General features: G+C 37.1%; 1 protein-coding gene across 1 annotated transcript in view; it reads right to left on the reverse strand.

The window, feature by feature from the left end:
- GABBR2 (gamma-aminobutyric acid type B receptor subunit 2) overlaps nt 1-20334 on the reverse strand; it is a 458385-nt gene that overhangs the window by 174608 nt on the left and 263443 nt on the right. The window lies entirely within an intron of this gene.

The following is a 20334-nucleotide window of genomic DNA, read 5'->3' on the forward strand; positions in this document are numbered from 1 at the left end:
TACTGCAGAACTCTAGCCAAGGTTTGCTTTGGGTTTTAGCCCACCCTGCTTAAATCACTTTTTCACTTAACCAGATCATGTTACTCCTCACTGCAGCAGTACCACGAGTGAGAATCGGGGAAAACACAGCTGCTGAACAGAGCACTGCTTGTGTTGCATCTTCCTCTGTGCTGGCCTAGCTGCAAGAGGAGTGGCTGGCTTCTTTTCAGTCACACCATTGATGGGGAGAGTGCTGCTGTTTGACAGCTCCTCTGTTTTCCATGTGCAGCAGCAACTTGCTTTGCCTTTGCTCTGCTGAACTATTTCTGGCATGCACCAGTTGATATACTCCTAGAAATGGAAAATATTCCATAACTCATATATCCTATTCATGAACTGTTTCTGCAGGTGCTTTTCTACCCTGAGCTGTAAAGGGTAGTATTATCACAATTCATAGGAAAAGCAATTCTCACTTCTGCAACTGGTATTGAGACCATGTCAACCTGCTGCATCACTTGGGTTGTTTCATCCCTGTGCAGAATGCCCCCATTCTTGCAGATTTGGAAGCTGCTCTTTTATTCAAGGGTAGCACATCATGGGTTTTCCGGTATTTCTTGTGTGTGTATGTGGGAGAGACAATGAAGCTACCATGAAAACTACCATGGACTCTTCTGGACTAGCCATTAATGACAGTCCTTTCCTGCTCATATTCCTAACCTGAAAATACTGAATCCTTTTTCAGCTTTGACACAGGTCCCACCCCACCCCTTCAACACACCAAAAATACCTTGCAAGACCAGGAGAACTGACCAGAGAGAGACCAGAGAGCAGAAAGCAGGCGGACACAGGTACAACTACAGGATACTCACAGCTCAGTGGGCAGGTCAGGCAAACATGCTGAGCATGGTGAAAAGTAGCAAAGGTGGTGGGAGGCACAAAGAAATGATGGGAGGACACAGACACAGCTTTGTCACGCTTCATTGCCAGAAGGTATTGCACGCAATGCTGGAGAGACGAGAGCCCTGAGAGACAGCCAGATTATCCTAAATGCTTGCATACCTCCCAAAGAAATATTACGTACAAACCTTTTGACCTATTGCTAAGTGCCCAATCTCATACCTAAGTTTCTTAAAACAACTATTTTGGACACTTCTATACCATTCTGAAGTTTTTCAGCAGAGGTCCAAAGAGAGAGTTACAGGTATCATTCTGCTAGGTCCAGTTCAAAAGTGGAGATTCATCAACAGAACAGAAATAACTACTGAGACTTTTGTTTATAAACTGTCCTTCTGAGTTTCCTGGTTTTGCATATGAAAATGAAATAATGAACAAAGAGAAAATATACATGCCACTGCATTTTTTGATAATGTATGATTTTTTTATTTTTTTTTTTAATTTGGGACATGATGTTCTCAGATGTACTGTTTTCACTTCTTTCAGTGGGGCTTTCCATGTCTTAGGAGATTTTTACAGGACATGCTGTAAAACCTCAGTGGATGAAAGATAATTGCACTCAACTGGAAACAAAAGGTATATCTATCATGATCTAGCATTGTCTCTTTCCTTCAATAGCTGATACTGGTTTTGTGAAAACCCACTCACTGACTTTAGTAAGAGAAACTGGGTAAATGTGTTTTGAAGAGGTCCAATTTCCTGCTCCTCTTTTCTAACAAAAGCCTCCTTTACACCCCATACAAACCTTTCATTGAGCTTAAACATAAAATTACCTGCTCTCTGATACCCAGTAATATGTTTCTAAATCATCTAATTCCCATCTGCTTGAAAATAAAAATTATTCTATACCTTGACCTAGCCTAGAGTATAATTTAACAATCAAGAACACACTATACACATAATTTGAAGTGGTGATAAACCATCTGAATTTCTCTGCTTCCTGCATGAGACATTTTCTTAGAGGAATCTGTGTATGACTGATTTAATTCTACCTCAGAAAGAAAACAGGCCTCCTGAAAATAAAGTTGAACAGAATTACCTCAACAAATTTTTTTTAGAGCATGCCAGATAAGATAATATTTTTCTAAAATTATATTACTGCAGCTTTTATAGCAATCATAAATAAAACAAAATTTTAAAGCCAGTTTTAAAAAGACTGTCTTCAAATTAAATTACGATTTTTGTCAGTATTTAATTTTTGGTGGAAACAAATAATGAAGTAATGAAATCAACTTATAGGTTTCAATGTTGCATAAATTATTTTTTCTTACTACAAATAAATTATCTTGCAACTTCATTTAATATTTTACCCTAACAATTTTATAACTTAACTTAATAATTTATCCTTACATGGATTCAAAACCAACAAATGCAAAATATAACTTCTGAAATATTTAACATCTTTCCCAGATGTTAAACAGGATTACAACACATATCAAAATTCAGTAAATGTTAACAAATATTTTTTAAAAAGAGAAATTTAAAATTATATACTTATAATCAAAGAGCATTTGCTTTTTATTTTTTTTCTGTTTGGTTGGTTGGTTGGTTTGTTTCTCTAGAGGTGTGGTTGTTAAAATATTCAGTGTTGGTAACAAATGTGTTAAGAGGGAGAGACACAGGAATCTCTGCTGAGGTGATTAGATACCAAACTGGCTTTCTGCACCAAATAGGCACAAGGGGACACAGTCAGCCACAGCTCTCCTCCAAGTCTAAGACAACAAGCAATAAGTGAGGTGCCTCAGAGAGCCCACAAAGTGTCCAAAACCCAGGGACGGCACAAACAATTTCTGTGCTTCTAAAATTCAGTCCAGAACTGAGCCCATCAGCCTGAGGTGACACATCCCACAAGACTGCTGAAGACATAAGGCACCACACACAAGAAAGTTGCACTTTTTCACAGGCTGTCGGGTCACCAACTCAGCTACTTTGGTTCAGCCATCATAACAAATATACAAATTATCAGACCATTATCTATGAATAAAATAATCAGCTCAATATTTTGAAGTAAATTGTTATTCCCAACTGGCTTAAAGTCAGCTTAACGGGTGAAAAATTTGGATGAGTATTTCCATTTGCAGTTCACTATACAGAAGGTAAGATGTGCAACAGAGCCTGGTGTTGACAACCTTACTTAGAGCTTCCTGGTTTCTAGATGGTGTACTGTTGGGCTTTCACCTTGCTTTGCATGTACATGAAAACTTTATGCACCAAGGCATTATAAGTTAGGATAGTAAAGTCTTCTTTTTTCCCTTGTCCTACTACAATAAGTCATTCATGGTGATATGTCTACCAATTTTAGGAACTGAGGAGCTAGTCTTCGGATTTGCTGTGTTGTCCAAATTATTGTACTGAGGAGGAATCTAAAATAAATTTAATCTTAATTTACATTACTAAAAGATACAGTTTGGGCTTTTTCAGCTTTCTCAGCAAGGATTCTCGTATTTACAGATCTAATTTTGTTTGATTCATTCCTCAGCAACACCACATTATTTTTGTGAGATCTAAAGCCAGTAAATAATAAGTGTCTCAGCTTGGTTATTTGAATGTTATTATATGGGAAGTGACTGATGATTTTAAACCTACAGAAGAAGCAACTAGGTAGTGTTTCATTTAACTTGTTACTATTGCCACAGTTAATTCCTCCCTTTTACAGCCACTCCACTATTTATTAGTTAGAGGATGGTTTGGTGGGATTCCTCTGTGCAAACTTCAATGGGTATGGTGTATATCACAGCTGCCTTGTCTGGGGTCTCTGTCAAGAAGCTGAGGAAGACAGGCACTTCTTATTGAGTGATTTGCTCGATTTCCTATAGACACGTACCAAAGGATAAAGATTTAGTTTCATTCTGGAACTGCCTGCATCCTTCTTTAAGGTGGTTCAAGACAACTTGCCCAGATGCAAATATCTGGGAAAGTTGTTTGAATTTTCATGGATATCACAAGACACAGGTTTCATCTCCTGAGATGACCTCCTTATAAATAAAAGGTGAAGGAAAACAAACAAAGAACTAATAAATTATTCTCTTCTTACACAATGATTTAGCATATATTGTAGCATAGCTTTGAAAACATTTGAAGGACAAATGTTTGAAAGAAAAGTTTTCAAAAAGGCCACTAAAGGAAACAATTCCTGCTCACAAAAAATAATCCTGTTGTCACTTAAACCTGTACAAATAGAGTGCAGCACATAGAGAAAAAAAACTGAGCTCAGCCAGAGATGACTTCTGTTGCAGTAATATATTTGGGATTAATATTTTTCTTGACATTTCATGTAATTTAAGTAGGTTAAGCTAATTGGTTACCTTTTCCAGTTAATAAAGTAATTCAAAGGTCTATGACTATTCAAATATAAGTTAAGGAATTTCCATTTCTATTTCTACTTGTGTTAGCCAGGAATGATCTTGGCACCAAATTCAAAAACAAACATGGGCATAATTAACAGTGCAGATATATTCTAGATCTGACCCAATACTCTTTTGTCACAAGAAAGAGGAATTTCCCCTAATTCCACTCAGCCTCCTTGATCAGTGACAGGAACATTCCTCTGAGATATATCAAATAATGGTTTAAGTTCCCTCTCAGAAAAATCTGGATTTAGATGAATGTCCCAGCTTCCCGACTGTCATTTTGTTCTTTCTTTGTATGAAATTAATATTTAATTATTGATACATAGCAAAAAAAATAAGCATGAAAGACTTAGAAATTGACTCCAGATATATCTCAGGAGAAGTTCAGTAACTTCAGAATTAAGGAGGTTTTGATGTAAATTCCTTTTCTACAGTGAGTGGAGGATGGAACTAAATCCTGAATCATGCACTTTTTATGTGGGTGGTCTGTCTGCTGCGCATAGGGACATCCTAAGCAGTGTTGAATCTTGTCAGAAAACAATTTGTTCTGAGGTACTAGGGCTTAGATGCAGCTTAGATATGCCACATTTTAGTGTAAGTATGGAGCAGCTGAATGTTGGTGTAAACAAGGGCATGCAGGGGAATAAAGATCAAGCAAACATCTGAGGAACAGCTTGAGGATAAACATTCTTACCACTTAATTGGTAAACTAACTAAAAACACTTTCAATTAAATCCAAAATATTCAGTTTTCAAATTAAAAAAATATATAATATATTAATTAAATTTGGAAGTTCATATTCACCTGGCAAGCACAGTCAATTTGTACATGTGTCAAAACCAAAAAAAAAAAAAAACCCAACCAAAAAACAGCCACAAAAAGCCCCATTCAAAATGACACACGATTAACTGTATAGACACTTTAGCAAGAACCAAATTCTATGTAGACCTTTTTCATTTGTGGTCCTAGAAGAAGGCATTGTAGCAGGCTGTCACACACCTGGTATAACTTCATTTCTTGAAGGAAATAAAGTTTTGTATTTCATATGCCTCGTTTACCCAAATTAAGGTAAATTTCATATACCTTAATTTGGGTACTCAGTATTAACATTGGTTCAGATTATATACTACAAGATCAAAGCAGGCTGTGGATCAATAACTTAGAAATTTAAAAGCTGCTACAGTCATAGGTGAGTATTTAATCCATGTGCAAAATGAGGTCTCTTGCATTGTCTGTTGCTTTACAGGTTTGACTGTGTGAGATGCTGAAAGCTCTGAATGCCCAATCAATTTAACATTTCAGGATGGACTCAGAACTTTGCTGTATCAGTCTCAGAGTTTTCAATGTTACAACTACACTGTCTCCATAAAGCACTGCTTAATTACAGTGCACACACAGCAGTAATTCATCATACCATAAGCTACTGCTGATTAAAAGCTGTAAGCTGGTTTTAAAACCTTGTGCACTCATTATAATCACCAGTAGGGAAGGATTCCCAAAGGCTTGACCCATTTCCAATGTGATTTGACCCAATTCAGTGTGATGCAGCTTCATTTATATTTTATCTGTTGATTGGGTTTTATCCATCTAACAGATCAGCTATCAATTTCAAGGTAACAGCACAACTTATAAAGCCATTCCAGAAGAAAAAGAGAAACGGCTATTGTTCAATTTTATTTGTCCTTGCTTATTCCATCTGGATTAATTATCCACCATCATCTGGCTAGCTTGTTTTGAAAAATGAAACGTGTATGGCCTAACTGTCCTGGAAGCTGCTTCTACTACTTGACCATTACATAGAGTTACCTGATGATTTGGCCAACATGTAATCCAAATAGTCTCCTAAGTCCTTCTCTACCTTCATAACTATGGACCACAGGCAAAAATACCATCATTGAGAATGGCTGCTAAATTGTACTATTGGAATGGAAACTTACCATGCGTACAAGCCAAGAAGCTTTCCTCCTGCTTCAGGCCTTTATGAGACACCCACATCTTTTAGTTTGGGAAATCTCTAGCAATTTCTTGAACAGCAATTAACAAATCTCAGATGAGGACAATTCCCAGAAAACTCATACCATCTGAGAAAAGGGAATACACAGGAGGATAGTCTAGCCAAAACACAAAGGAGTTTACCACTATTCCTGGGACTGATTGCTACTGGCCATCTACAAAGAGTGGAAAATACAGACATGGTGGTGACAGAGGACATTATATGATGCTTATGTCAAATCTGAGATAACAGTATATGCATATCACTATTTTTTAACACAAAAATTAACCAATTGTAAAATTCCTAGCATTTTTATCACAACAAGAATTAAATCTAGTTTTCAAGGTCTAGTTTTTTAACAGCTCTCTGGGAGGATATCAACAAAGATGAATAAAAAAGAGATTGACAAAGGGAAAATTCAGAGAACCCTGAAGACTGTATTTCCTTTCTGTGCATCTTGTGCATTCCCATTTCTGTTTTAATCAAGAAGCTATTTGGAATGCTAAGTGGCAAATAGTTTGATTGAATTGGAGTAACATTATGAAATATTTCAACTCTGCCTTTCCATCCCCATCCTGAGCAATGTGAAGCAGGGACAGAATTTCACTTTCTTGATGCAACACGACTAAAAGCCACTCTATGACATCTTCTCTCACCCAGTTAAAATCTGGTCTGCCAGAACAGACTATTCCAGTTTCCGTATCTGGACCTTGAATGAGTTTACCTCAGCTGCTTGTAACTTTTTCATTGCTAGAGATTTTCAACATTAGTAGTTTTATACTTTAGAATGGAGGGAAAAACTATTTGTGAGATTTTACCTTTGATCCTGTAGTTGCTACTTCTGAGTATTTGGTTTATGACATGCAAATGTAACATTTCACTCCCTTACTCCTGTCTCCCCACTTTTTGCTTGTTTATAAGAGCTGCAATGCCAAGATGAAAGGAAAACAAACAAGAGGAATATATGTAGTCTTAAATAAAGCATAAATATTTCGTCCTAAATTTATCCAAAATGATGAGAATATGAATGTCACCTGGAATGAATGCCTCTTGAATGAGTGTAAATTACAGACAGTCGTGAGATCAATTAATTATATTGTAATGAAGAACACTGATGAGCCACTTTTACACCTGTTCTTTTAATCTATATATTAGTGAGCTGGTGAAAGCGCAAAGCAACAGATGCTGCAAAGGCTTAGAAATCATCTCTTGTCTCCATCCTTTGCATCTGCAGCTTGTAGTTATCTGAAATTCAGGAGAAACACTGCTAAATCTGGGGTTCCAACATGCATAATTTTAATGCAAGCCCAGAGTCCACAGCTGGCATCAGCCCAAAAGCTTGCCCCCATTACCAATGGCTGGTCATGGCTGTGCTGTTTGAGGCAAGAAGGCAGCTCGTAATGACAGAATCACAGAATCATTTAGATTGGGAAAGATCTCCAAGATCACCAAGCCCAACCTTTGACTGATCTCCGCCTTGTCCAGTCACCAAGTGCCAGGTCCAGTCATTTCTTGAATTCCTCATATCTGCCATGAAAGAGGCAGTGCACGTTTCTGTAGGATCTGCTGCCCAGCACCAGGAGGAATGTATGCAGACTGCTAAGGCCCAAAGCTCCTCTTCCTGTACATCTGTCCATGGCCATGGATAGAAAGTCCTGCCAGGGATGCTAGTTGGACTGCTTTGCAGGGTGCATCTTTAGGCAGCAAAAAGAGCCTTTTCATCCAAACACCCTGCCCATGCAAAAGCAGCCAAGGTTTTGCTAAACGGAAGAGCTCCAGGCCAATTAATGCAAATAAATTGAACCTGACAGATCATTTAAGATAAGCTTTTATTCCATTTAGGATCTCATGCTAAGTAAATCTCTACATTAAATTTCACAAGGCAGAGCTGAGAAACTTTGCAATGCTCCTACCTAGACTGTTATTCTTATTTTCTTATTCAGTAAAAGAGCGAAAAAATCATTATCATTATTCTGGCCAGATCTCCTTTGTTAATCACAACAAAGGTCTAAGGGAGAAAAAGCTTGGAAAAATGCTTACATACTCAAATCTTCAGTTATGAAGCCAAGGGAGATGCATTTTTCTGGCTACTCCATCTCAAAAAAAGTTATTTTTTTGCTTTGCTCCATTTGGGATGGGGCATGTCTTGGTTGACTGGGCTGTCAGCTAGGTTCACAGAATCTTGAGATATTGTGAGCTGGAATGGACCCACATGGATCACTGAATCCAGCTCCTAAGTGAACGGCCCATGTGGGGATCAAACCCATGTCCTCGGCATTAATAGCACCATGCTCTGACCAACTGAGCTAATCTTTGGGAAAATCCACTTTGGGTAGCATTTTCAAAATGCTGGAGTGACATAGAAATTAAAATCTGACTCAGTTTCCTTTCCCCTCTAACATTTTATCTTTGGTATTCCTTTTATTTAGTCAGCTTCTTCCATACAAATAGATCATAGAGCACTAAAGAAAAGTAATTTGTTGAATTTTCATTTAAAAAGGATAACTGAAATATGTATTAACAAGGGAAACGGAAGCAGAAGTCCAGCTCAAGCCCAGACAAAGGATGAAATATTTAACTTTTACAACAGTCTATGGCATCAGTAGGACATTCTATATCCAAAGGACACCTGTCTACATATATATGGCTCCTGAGCTCACCGTCTTTTCCAGAACTAATGTTTCTGTAAACACCACTCCTTCCAGAGTCAGTCCACAGTTGGAGTTATGTGCACCACTGATTTTATCTAGCAGAGTGAATCAGATGGGCTAAAGCTACTTGAATCTTTCGGGGATTAAAATAGTTCTAAGGTGCTGAAAAATGAACCTGTAACACACAGGCAATAATCTAGCATTTGGCTACAGGTTATCACTTAGGTTGTCAGCTGAATTTATCAAAGCTGGATATGAGTAGTTAAAAAGCTTTTGGTGATTTATAACTTCTCTACACAGCTGCAGCCTTAAATCCTACTTAACATTTTCTGGGTGTGAAAATTCACAAATGTTTTTTTTTCAAAAAAATTCCATTTTCTTCTCTGAATTCAACAAGCCCTTTGTGCATTTACTGACCTTTGGGATTCACACTTCAGAGACTTTTTCAAGTCTTTTCTTCTGGAGAGGGGAAGCACAGACTAAATACGTGAATAAGTCCCTCATTTTTATCAGGCTGTCTGCCGTTTACTAACACAGCACAACGCAACATTCGCCTGCTGTCACATCAGACTGCTGCAGTCTTGCTCCAAATGTCACATTAGCAGAGTCAGGTTAAAATCACTTTGTGTTACAACACTTTCTGCAATGACCTTTTGAAGGGTCAGAATGACAGTAAAGCTTCACTCCTGTGAAGCTCTGTGAAGGGAACCTCTCATTTTTCTCTGAAACGTGAGAAACACGTGCTTCATTTTCAAGGGGGAGTTGTCAGCTTTTATGAACATGGGACATTCCTGCAATCCACTGAGCTCTCTGTGGCTCCATTCTATAGCCTGTGAGCTACAAGCAGCATTCCAAAAGAGTAAAATTGATTGCCTGAGGACTGGGGTCCCTGTGTATGTCCAACACCTTTTGCTTGAGAAGCGCAGGGGTCTGCTCCCCCTGATGTACTCAACTTTCCATTTTTACACGGGTCAGGGCAACATGTAGGGCAATTTGCTTTACCAGGCCTATAATTTGACCTTTTAAAATGACCAGAATAGGGTATGTGCGTTACTAATTTGGATCCTATAGCATACTTTAATAGAAGCAAGGATCCATCATGACTATATTATAGCTGGGAATGTAGGTTTCCAGGGGAAGAGCTATCCAGCTTGCTCAGTGCAAAATCAGAAGGACTGGAACAGACTGGAATAGGCTGCCCAGGAAGATGGAGGAGTCACCATCCCTGGAAGTCTTCAAGAAATGACATGACCTGGCACTTGGTGTACTTGACAAGGTGGATCAGTCAAAGGTTGCACTTGATGATCTTGGAGGCCTTTTCCAATTTAAAAGAGTCTATAAGTTTAGGGATACCCTTTCAGTGAGGTATTGCTCTTTTCTTCCTCCTTCTCCAAGCTAGTCTTTAGTGGTAGATCCCAGATGATTTGCAGTGGCCAAGCCACTGACAGGGAGACTGTTCCTGTGCTTCCTGTGTCATGTGGGGTTTCTGAGACCACCTAGTGAGTCCAGTCAAGTCCCAGATCTGGTAAAATGAAGTTTAATTGATTATTATACACAAGACATTAACCAGTAAAGACTGTATAGTCTGCCAAGGTCAGGTATGGCCTGGATAGCTCTGAATTAGAGATGCAGAAAGCAGCTCCAGGAGGAAAAATGTGTCCATGGCATAAAGGTTAAACAAAGAGGGGAGGAATGAAGGCAGAACACAGCAAACTATTCAAACAGCTTTGTGCCAGTAGCTGGGGATCATATAAAATAGCACTTAGATTTACGTACAAATGACAGTTCCCTATATCTCTGTCTGACCCTGTTCCCTACAGGAACAGTATTAATTCAATACATTTTTCATTCTGGCAGTAGTTTGAACTAAATCACTACTAAATCATCTGTGGTGGATTCACTTTGTTGCAGGTAGATGTAGTAGATCAATCTAATGAAATAATTTACTTATGAGGAATTCATCCCTTGTCCTCTCTATAATCATTTAAGGAAAAAATTATACATGCGCTCTAGTTGAAGATAACAAATACCAAGATGGATGGAATTTCAAACAGACATTTTTCTCAGCAGTCCACACTCATGTTGTCCCTTTGGTTTCAATTTTTGAAATAGCAACTCAAGAGTAAGAAAAGCATGACCTAGTGCTTTCATTGCAGGGGCAAGAGGACACTAGGGTCCATAATAAGCTTTTAAAAGATGTTTTGCCTAAGTCCAAAATGTATGGGGGGTGGCTGTTGTGGGGCAGTTTGGCTCCCAGACACTATAGTACAAAACTCTGAAAAATGAGTTTATTCTAAGTCAAAATATAAGATTACAAAGGATCGTTACTGACTCTTGGAATAGAGAAATGGAAAGCTACTATTTCCTGAACTGGCATCCCTACTTCATTTCTTTCCAAAAGGAGGGTGGGAAATTCCTGTTGGAGCAAACCATCAAAATTCACTGAAAATAAACAGAGAGATGTTTATCACAGATGTGTAACAAATTTAGTGCAATTCTATTAAATAACACGATTCAAGCCAGAAAATGACACCTGTGTCATTGTGAAGTACTACCAAAGATCAGACATTTAGACAAAATTCAAATGATTTCTCCCAAATCTGTTAATTACATGTGCTCATTTTCTATTACATGGTGACAGAATCAGAATTCTTTAATTTCTGAACCAGGGTCTAGCAATGATATATATCAAAATAGATTAATTTTTAATTCAAAAGTTCAAAAACTAAAATGTCAGCTTAGAGAAATAGGTGCCAATGACGGCATGATCTTCTATGATTTGAAATTAAATAAACATTTGTAATGGCAAAAAAACAAAAAAAAATATTAGGATGAAAAAAAGGGGACTAGTAAATTTGAAAAGCAACTTAGCCTTTCTGTACCCTTAATAAGGAGCTAATACCTGGACTCAAACTGCTTCTGTGCTCTCAAAGTTTTAGTGCAAATGACTATACGAATTCTTCAGCATACAATTCACAACTGCCTTTGGTCACCTACACCGTGAATAAATCCATCTTCACTCTTTTTAAAAAAAATATTCATTTTTCATCTCCCTTATCTGTAAAAGATCAGAGTTGTTTCCTCATAACACCGTGATGATATTGTCTACCATCCCTGAAGTAGCTCCATGAAGGAAATTTTTGTCAAATATACTTTGCTATAAGTTTCCACAGATTCACAGATCTTTTAGACTTTATATGATTATCTTTGTATCTGTAGCCTAAAACAATACAAACTTTAATATGATGGCTTGGTGTACTACTCAACAATACTCTGTTTTGTCTGTTCAAATGGTAATGTCAAATAATAAATCTGTGTCCTTTCAGTGACCTAGATAAACTTCGTTTTCTTCTTTTACATTCATTAAGAATTAAAGTTATTCTATTTCACGGTTCTGTATAACTTGAGGAAATATTTGAACTGCAAGTTAGGGATGATGTCATTGCAATAGACTGAATTCTCTATTAATTACACCAAATTAAATATTTTCCTATAATATATACCAGAATTTCATGGGTTCCTTGTAAGTCTTCTGGATCTTTTTATCCCCATGTAGCGTATTACAAATTTCTCCAAAGCAAAGCATCTCTCTGAGATGTCAAGGGGAGAAATGTGCCAGCACACAGCTCTGCAGAGAGCAGCAGCTCATGGTGGCCCCATAGCCCTCAAGAAAACCTCTGTCTCTCTTCAAAAGACAGCTATGGCTGGGTGGTGACAGAGAGGGACAGCACTGTAGATCACCTGAAACGGAACATCTGAACAAGTTAACTCTAGTGGAAGCAGGATTCTGAATGCCAATTGAAAATATATATATATTTTAAATTTCAGTGAAAGAGAGCTCTGAAGGAAAAAACCTGACAATTCTTTTGGCTTCCTCTTAGACACCATTTCTTTTATACTAATTTCTGTTAACTTTTGGAGCTGGATACTTCAGTCTTTGGTAGAAATTAATTCTTGCAAAATTATTTTCCATTGCTTTTCAACTTTTTTTCTTTGCTGTTACATTTGGATGTTAGTCTTTTTTCTTGGCAATTAAGACATCTCCTAAGACATTTTTTGCACAACATAGTGACAGAGACTTATCAGATCCTGCAAAACACTTTGTGTCTCAGAGTACACTGAATGAACTGAAGGGGAATCCTATGAAAATGACAGCTTCTCCTATAATGCGTGTGCTTGTCCCAGTGATAATTATTTGCATAGCTCAAACCATCTCTCAATGGATGAACCTCTCTGTAAAGCACAGGCACAGAAACACAGTGATAAATAGGTCTTCCCTGCTCCTCACACGTGCCTGGGGGAAGACAATGAATGCAATTCTTCCCAGCAACCTGTGCAACCATGTTCATTGCAGCTTTGGGTGGCACAGAAGGACCCAGCTAGCCTGAAATTATTTGGCTTGAATGCCATGCTGGATAGCTGCAAAGCTGTGGCCTCCCATAGCTGTGCTCCCAATGGAAAGGTTACCCACCAAACCGCTGGTTTTGCCCCTGGGCAGATCTCCAGCTCTCAGTCTGCTCTATGTTATTGTTGCTACACTGCTTGCAGCACAGCAGTTGGCCTGTTTAAACTTATATCAGGTAAAACAAAACAAAACAAAACAAAACAGAACAAAACAAAACAGAACAAAACAAGCTGCCATGACGACCAGCAGCTGCACATCAGTGTCCCCTTCCAGTGTGTCCTCCCTGGCCTCGCAGTTTATATCCACACAATACAGCTTGCTCAAAATGAAGTGACTCAAGTAACTCCCCACGCTTAACCCCATTAATCTGTCTTTGTAAATAATTCCCTAAGACCCCAAACAATTTCTATAGCTCTTGTCTGTCCTTTCTCTAGCTTGACAGCACAAGTACACAACTTGGGTACCTGAATTTTAATGCGCTTTTCCATGTTTATGAAAACAAGCCAAAAGAACACAAACCACAACTCCTAATAAATAATGCCAACAGATTACAAGAGAAATAACTGGCATGAGGGGATACATTGCTGCTGGTAGGTATGAAACAGAACAGAAACTGAACAGGAAAAGTTTCAAAAAAAACCTGACAATAAAAGGGGAAAACAGCTATAAACATATATTAAATATAGTCTCCTTTAGGGTTTCATCTGAAAGAGGACTGTTACAAAGGTGAGTGAAATACTGATAATAAAATTACAGGTGATGTTCAGTGCTAGTGAGGTACAGCATAACATACAAGAGAAAATGAATATCTAGTATACAAATGCAGCTGTAGGTACTAAGCAATTAAGAGCACCCAGTATGAGGCCTTGGACTTACCGTGGCTGTTTCTTTGAAAACATCAGTGCTGTGCACACCAGTGGCCAAAGAGCCAAAAAGAGGATGAATGTGGCAAGAAAAAATATTGTGAAAGCAAGTAAAATAATGCAGAAAAGTCGTTCAGAAATGTGAGTTATGGAGGTGGATGTTTCAGACCTGTGTGTGGCTCTCATCAAGTTCTCACAAAAAAAGAATATCAGGAAAGGCAGAGGCTTATTAGAATTATAGAACAGCTTTTATATGATGAAAAAACTAAATGGATGACAAAGAGTTACATTTCTAAAGAGACTCATTGATAAGAGAGATCTGTAAAACATGAATGATGTGTAAGAAGTAAGACAGTTATTCACTCCTTATCACATCACAAGAAGCAGGATGTGCCCAGTGAAATTCTGAGACAGTCAATTTAGAACAAACAGATGGAAGGGCTTTAATCATTACATGCATAATTTTGTGAAACTCATTGCCAGTAGATGTGTTGAAGGCCGAAAGTATAAATGGGTTCATGAAAGACATGACAAATTGATAGACAATAAATCCACATGCAGCAATTAAACCTTATGGTCCAAAGACACCCTCCAGCTCTGTCAGGAAAACACTTAGGTTTTGGATCTCAGAATGTAAACCACACACCTGTTCCAACACAGATACCCACTCATAACACAGACTCATCATACACTTGGGAAACCCCAGCTTCAATTCACTTTCTGCCTGAGGAGGGCTGTAGTTTTCACCTCTTTGCGTTTATATATACAACTGGATAATGATTTTCACTATTTATACTGCTAAATCCTTGTACAACATAGAAAATAATCCAGACTGATAGATCAGAAGACAAAGGGTGAGTGGTCCTGACACCCATTAGCAGTTTTGATACTCACTTGGCTGAGGGATCAAAGGATTTATGTTTAAATAAATTGGATTTAAAGGAAAAAAGAAAAAAAACAGAACACAGATCTGATGCTGGAAGAGCAATTATATTTTATGTGTCCTTCCTACAAATAATCACAAGTCTAGGGTTTCATGCTATCCTATGTCTCCTACTAGAAACAATACAGAGAAGTACAACAAGTGGTAATAATAGCATAACATGGACAAGCATTTGTAAATAAAAGTGCCAGAATCACACTGTGAACACTGCAGAGGAGCAACAGCTCCAGAAGAAATAGAGAGGTAGTAGAGAACTCAAGATGTAATAAGTCATGTGACTGTCTCAAGGCACAACTACATCTACAGCACTTCAGGTGTCTGTTTAACTTGTTTTTCAAAACTTCCAAAGATAGAAATTTTATACATTTTCCAGAATTTAAATATCCTTTTCATTAAGAAGCTTTTCCTAACATTGACTCAAATCTCTACTCCTACTTAAATCTCTTAATTCTCAGCCAGACGATGAAGGCAGGACAAGAAACTGTTTTACCAGCAGCTGTCATGCATTTTGACCATCTTCTCTAAGCAACCTAGATATTTTGTTTTTTGTACTGAGGTGTATTATTAAACTTCTGTTTTCTCTACACATTTTTCTTCAATCAGCACTGGACACAGTAGTTAGTTATAGCCTTTTGGCACCAGGGAGATTAAAAGGATACCATTATTTTTACATCCCAGTGCAAAAAATTTTCTTTTTTTACCTTTTCATGTTTTTGCTTATTCATGTGCATTCACCTGCTGTAATCTTTAGTTCTTTTTAAGTATAACTGTGGACTGGTGAATTGTTCTCCAGTTTGTATTTGTCTAGAAGTTTGCTCCAAATGTAGCACCAGACATTTGACCTAAAAAAAGAGCATTCTTTTTATTCTGATTATTTCTTCAAATGCTTAGTATTTGTTTGAATCCTTGTCTAGCCCTCCTTGTGCTTGCTGACTCTCCCAGAGACTATTGTATGTTTTGATAATTATATATTCTATTTCATCTTTTTGATCAGTAATGTCAATATTCAATGACTCCAGATTTAAGGCGCACACTTTCAGAGTTCTATTTTGGCATAACTCTCCATATTGAAATTGGACTTTAAATTAGTTTTGTAGATGCTTTTATATTCATATAGATCACAGTCTAGTGAAAGGTATCCCTGCCCATGGCTTGGGGGTTATAGCTAGATGATCTTTAGGTCCCTTAGGGTCCCTTTCAACTAAAACCATTTTATGATTCTGTGAATTGATCACTAAGCTAAAAAAAAAAAACACTGGTCACTAAGGTATGGACAGTTACAATAAAATTACACTACTCATATGGAGATAAAAATGGACTGGATATGGTACAGCAAGAAGTTTACAAAATACACATTCACATGATTACAGTCAAGATGTTCTCTTAGGATGTGTCAGAAGTAAGCTTTCTGACTTCTTCAGTAATTCCCTTTTTTGCTTGAACAAAAAGCATATAGGTTTTGATGATATGGTGATCTTTTCCAGAAGGATCCAGCTCAGAATCCTCTCCTCAGGATTAACAGTCCACAGTTTAATTTATGTCTTTATTACTCATTACATCACATTAGCAATTATTTAGTGATAATTACTAAAAAACTGCTCAAACAACAGAATTCTGAATTTCTTTATATACTTTTTTCCTAAATTCATATCTAGATATTTGAAGGTATTCCTTTATCTTAAAGATATTAATTTCTATAAGGAAATGTTATTCTGACTTTTTATTCTGACTTTTTAAATTTTTTGCAGAAGCAGTGAAATATGAATCCAATGATTTTGGATATTTCAAACAACAGTTTCCATATATGTGTGTATATATATATATATATATGTATGTATGTATGTATGTATATATACACACATCTGAGTTTTCAGAATTCTTACTAAATATTTTCTATTAATTGGATTATATTCCTTCAATATTATCACTGAAAAAAAATCCACAGGCTGGTTCTTTGGGTTATATACTGGACAGATGATAAATATTAAAAAAATATTCAGTGGCAATTAGCCTTATTATTTATATAAGCCTTTGTGGAAGCAAAAACCAACAGTAGTTAAGAGTATGATGGACTTTTATTTAGAATAATAAAATTTAAATATTAAAATAAATAATAAATAAATTTAGAATAATAAAAGGAAACTTTTCCAGGGTTGGATTGATGCCCCTGAAGAACAAGTTATAGATGAACTGAGGATCCAGGAAAGCAATTCTGGATTCTTGAGTACCTTCCTCTTGACTGTAGAGTAGACATTTGCTTTCCTACTTCTTTTGAGTAAACTCAGAGAAGAATATCTGGGGCTTTTACTGTAGAAGTTCAGTAAGGCTTTTTCTGAGAGGACCAAAGGTGCTACACTTGATGAGTCACGGCTCTCCCTCTCGCTTGGTGTGCAGATCAGCTTTCAACACTACCAAATGTCATACCCCACTGCCTGGCTAAATGAGTTGAAACACTTAAATTGTTCCCAGAAAGACACAGCAGGTGATCACCCACTTCCTTTTTCCAATACACAGTACCACAGACTTTCATTCCTCTCTACACAAAGCATGATTCCTGCACATTCCATTTGTATCTGTTTACAATTCTTTGATTTTCCTTTTTAACCTATTCCAACATAGAAGTCTCTTAGGTTTTCTTTAATGCCTGACAGAAATAGGAGTTGTCAGGATTCTTTTTCAGTTCTCAGCAGACAAAAGATTTTGACCATCTACTTCAACTACATGTCCGACTATGAGAAGAGTTCTTAAATTGCACCCATGGAAAAATTGCCATTCATTTGGAAGGATGCCAACTTTAAACATCAATTGGACATCTCAGCTGAATTAACAGTCTGCTCTTTATTTACCAGTAAGGTAGGGGGAGAAAATGCTATTACGTGTACTTCGTATTCTCTGTTGCATACTAAATAATTCCTGGGAGGTATTCGTGATCTATAAAGCAGCAAGCAGTTTGGTCACAGCTATCTCTGGCACCATCTGTTTGACCACTTGCAAAAGTAACAGACTGCACAGAAGCTGAAAAAGAGGCATGACTAGCATGAGTTTGGGAAAAACTGTATCTAGATCCAAAATTAAACCAGCTATTCAGAATTTCATCACAGTGTGTCAGCCATACTGCAGTTACCCCTTGAACCCTCACAGGCCGGTTTTCCCTTGCCGCTGGCAGATGTGACTGTCTGCTCTTTCCATAGCCAAAACGTTTGCAGATAGTCTCATTAAAACAAAAGTTTCCAGCAAAGAACAGAAAATTTAGCTCCTGAGACTATCCTGCTGGTTTTTCTACCCAGACAAATGAAGAACAGACATTTTGGCCATATTCTCATATATTATTACCTATTTATCTGCTTTATTTTTCTGCATTGAATTATTTCAACTGGGAACAACTGTTTTCATTCAAATTGTTAAAGAAATTATAAAGCTGTGTAGATGAAAAAACTACTCTTGAAGTATGGGACACTGGCGATTCCTAATTATTATGTTAGGATAATAAGCTGCTAATACATTTAATATAAGCTATATTCATAATTACAACTAATTTTTCGAAAGCATTTACAAGACATCTTTGATGTATGTGGCCTTTTTTCCTCAAAATCATCATGATATATATTAAAAAAAGCCATTTAACCAATGAGTTGTATATCTGTCTCATGCTTGATCACTCCTAACAGTTATAACAACAAAGGAAAAGCTCATTTGCCATTTTAAGCACTGGACTTAATTAACTCCTTTACGTTACTAGGAACTTTCCCAATAGTTCAAGAATTATTAAAAGTTAATGAGAATGTTTTGGAAAGTTTCCTAACCAATAAAGGATTCTTTTGAACAACTTAATAATGTCTACAATTATATCACAAGTACTGAATATAAAAGCTTTAAACAAACACAATATCAATAAAAGAAGAATGGAAAAATCCTTGATAATATTTAGACTATCATTTATAGTTAAAAAACAAAAACTTTCATCTAAGTTGTTATGCTGTTCTTTATTTCAATTTCTCATACATTTTTGAACATTCTCTTTATTTCCAAAATGATTGAGAAACTAAATAAAACTTGAGACAAGCCTTAAGATGTGTTGACCAACTATTGCTTGCATGAGTAGAAATACAACCCTTCTCTGGTGTTTCTCCATAGGATGCCTGAGGTTTTTTTTTTCAGTTGGAAACCTTTGAGGATCAAAATACCAAGTAAGTGCCTGAATCACTTCTGAAACAGTAATTTTGCAATTGCAAGGGATTTTAAAAGGGTGGCTGTCTCCTGTGTTTTTACTGCTCTAACAGTGTTTTGGCTGATGGTAAAACCATTGGTGTTAAATAGTATCTGATAAGAAACTGAAAATATTATAAAGAACCTTGGTGTGAATGGTTGGAGAGAAAAATCAATATAAAGTCTTGGACTTTTACCGCTCTTCTGGATAAGTTCAGAAGATATATATTGCACAACCCCATGATCCCAAATAACATTCTTAATGTGCAGAGGGAACATGCCAAATTTCCTCCTTGCTCAGGTGTTCTCAGAGTGTACATGTAGATACCTTAAGTAAAATGCATAAGAGCTCCTGCAGACTTCTGAGGAATAAACACCTCTTGTAAAAATTTTCTCGTGATTTTTTCATATGTCTGTAAACACCGCTATTATGGAAAGAAAGGGGTGTGTGGGGGGAGGGAGGAAGAAGAGGAAGCAATCAATATTTATCATTAGTGTTAAGCAAGAATTCCTAAATCACATTACCATGAGATGATGTCTGCAAAGTTTTAGTGGGTCGAAAGGCTTCCGGGAACATGAGTTAATAGCATCACTTTACAGTCGTGAAGGCAAGAGCAATTCTGAAGATTGCTTCAGTAATTCAGAATGAGCAACAACAGAACCCCTCAAGTGCATTGCTGTTCATTAATAATAATGTCCATACAGCAGACAATTTCTGTTTAAAGAACGAGTCTTTGTAACTTGGTCAGCAGTATTATGTTTAAAGCGCTCTCCTGCAAACAAAGGGAGAGCAAGCTTCTCTCTCATGCATTGTATGAAAAGAATCTGCCAGCTTACGACTACCCTCACGAGACCATCCAAATGCAATCATCTCCTGTTTTATCTCAGCCTAAGAAAAAACCACATGAATTGCATTCTATATATGCAGAAACAGCTACAACATGAGTCATCATTTCTGCAGAAACCTCTCCCACCAAGTGCCTCATCCTG

Source organism: Pseudopodoces humilis, chromosome 1 (assembly GCF_049639895.1).
Source record: "Pseudopodoces humilis isolate 2021_Gansu_Grassland_sample_001 chromosome 1, ASM4963989v1, whole genome shotgun sequence".
Classification (NCBI taxonomy): domain Eukaryota; kingdom Metazoa; phylum Chordata; class Aves; order Passeriformes; family Paridae; genus Pseudopodoces; species Pseudopodoces humilis.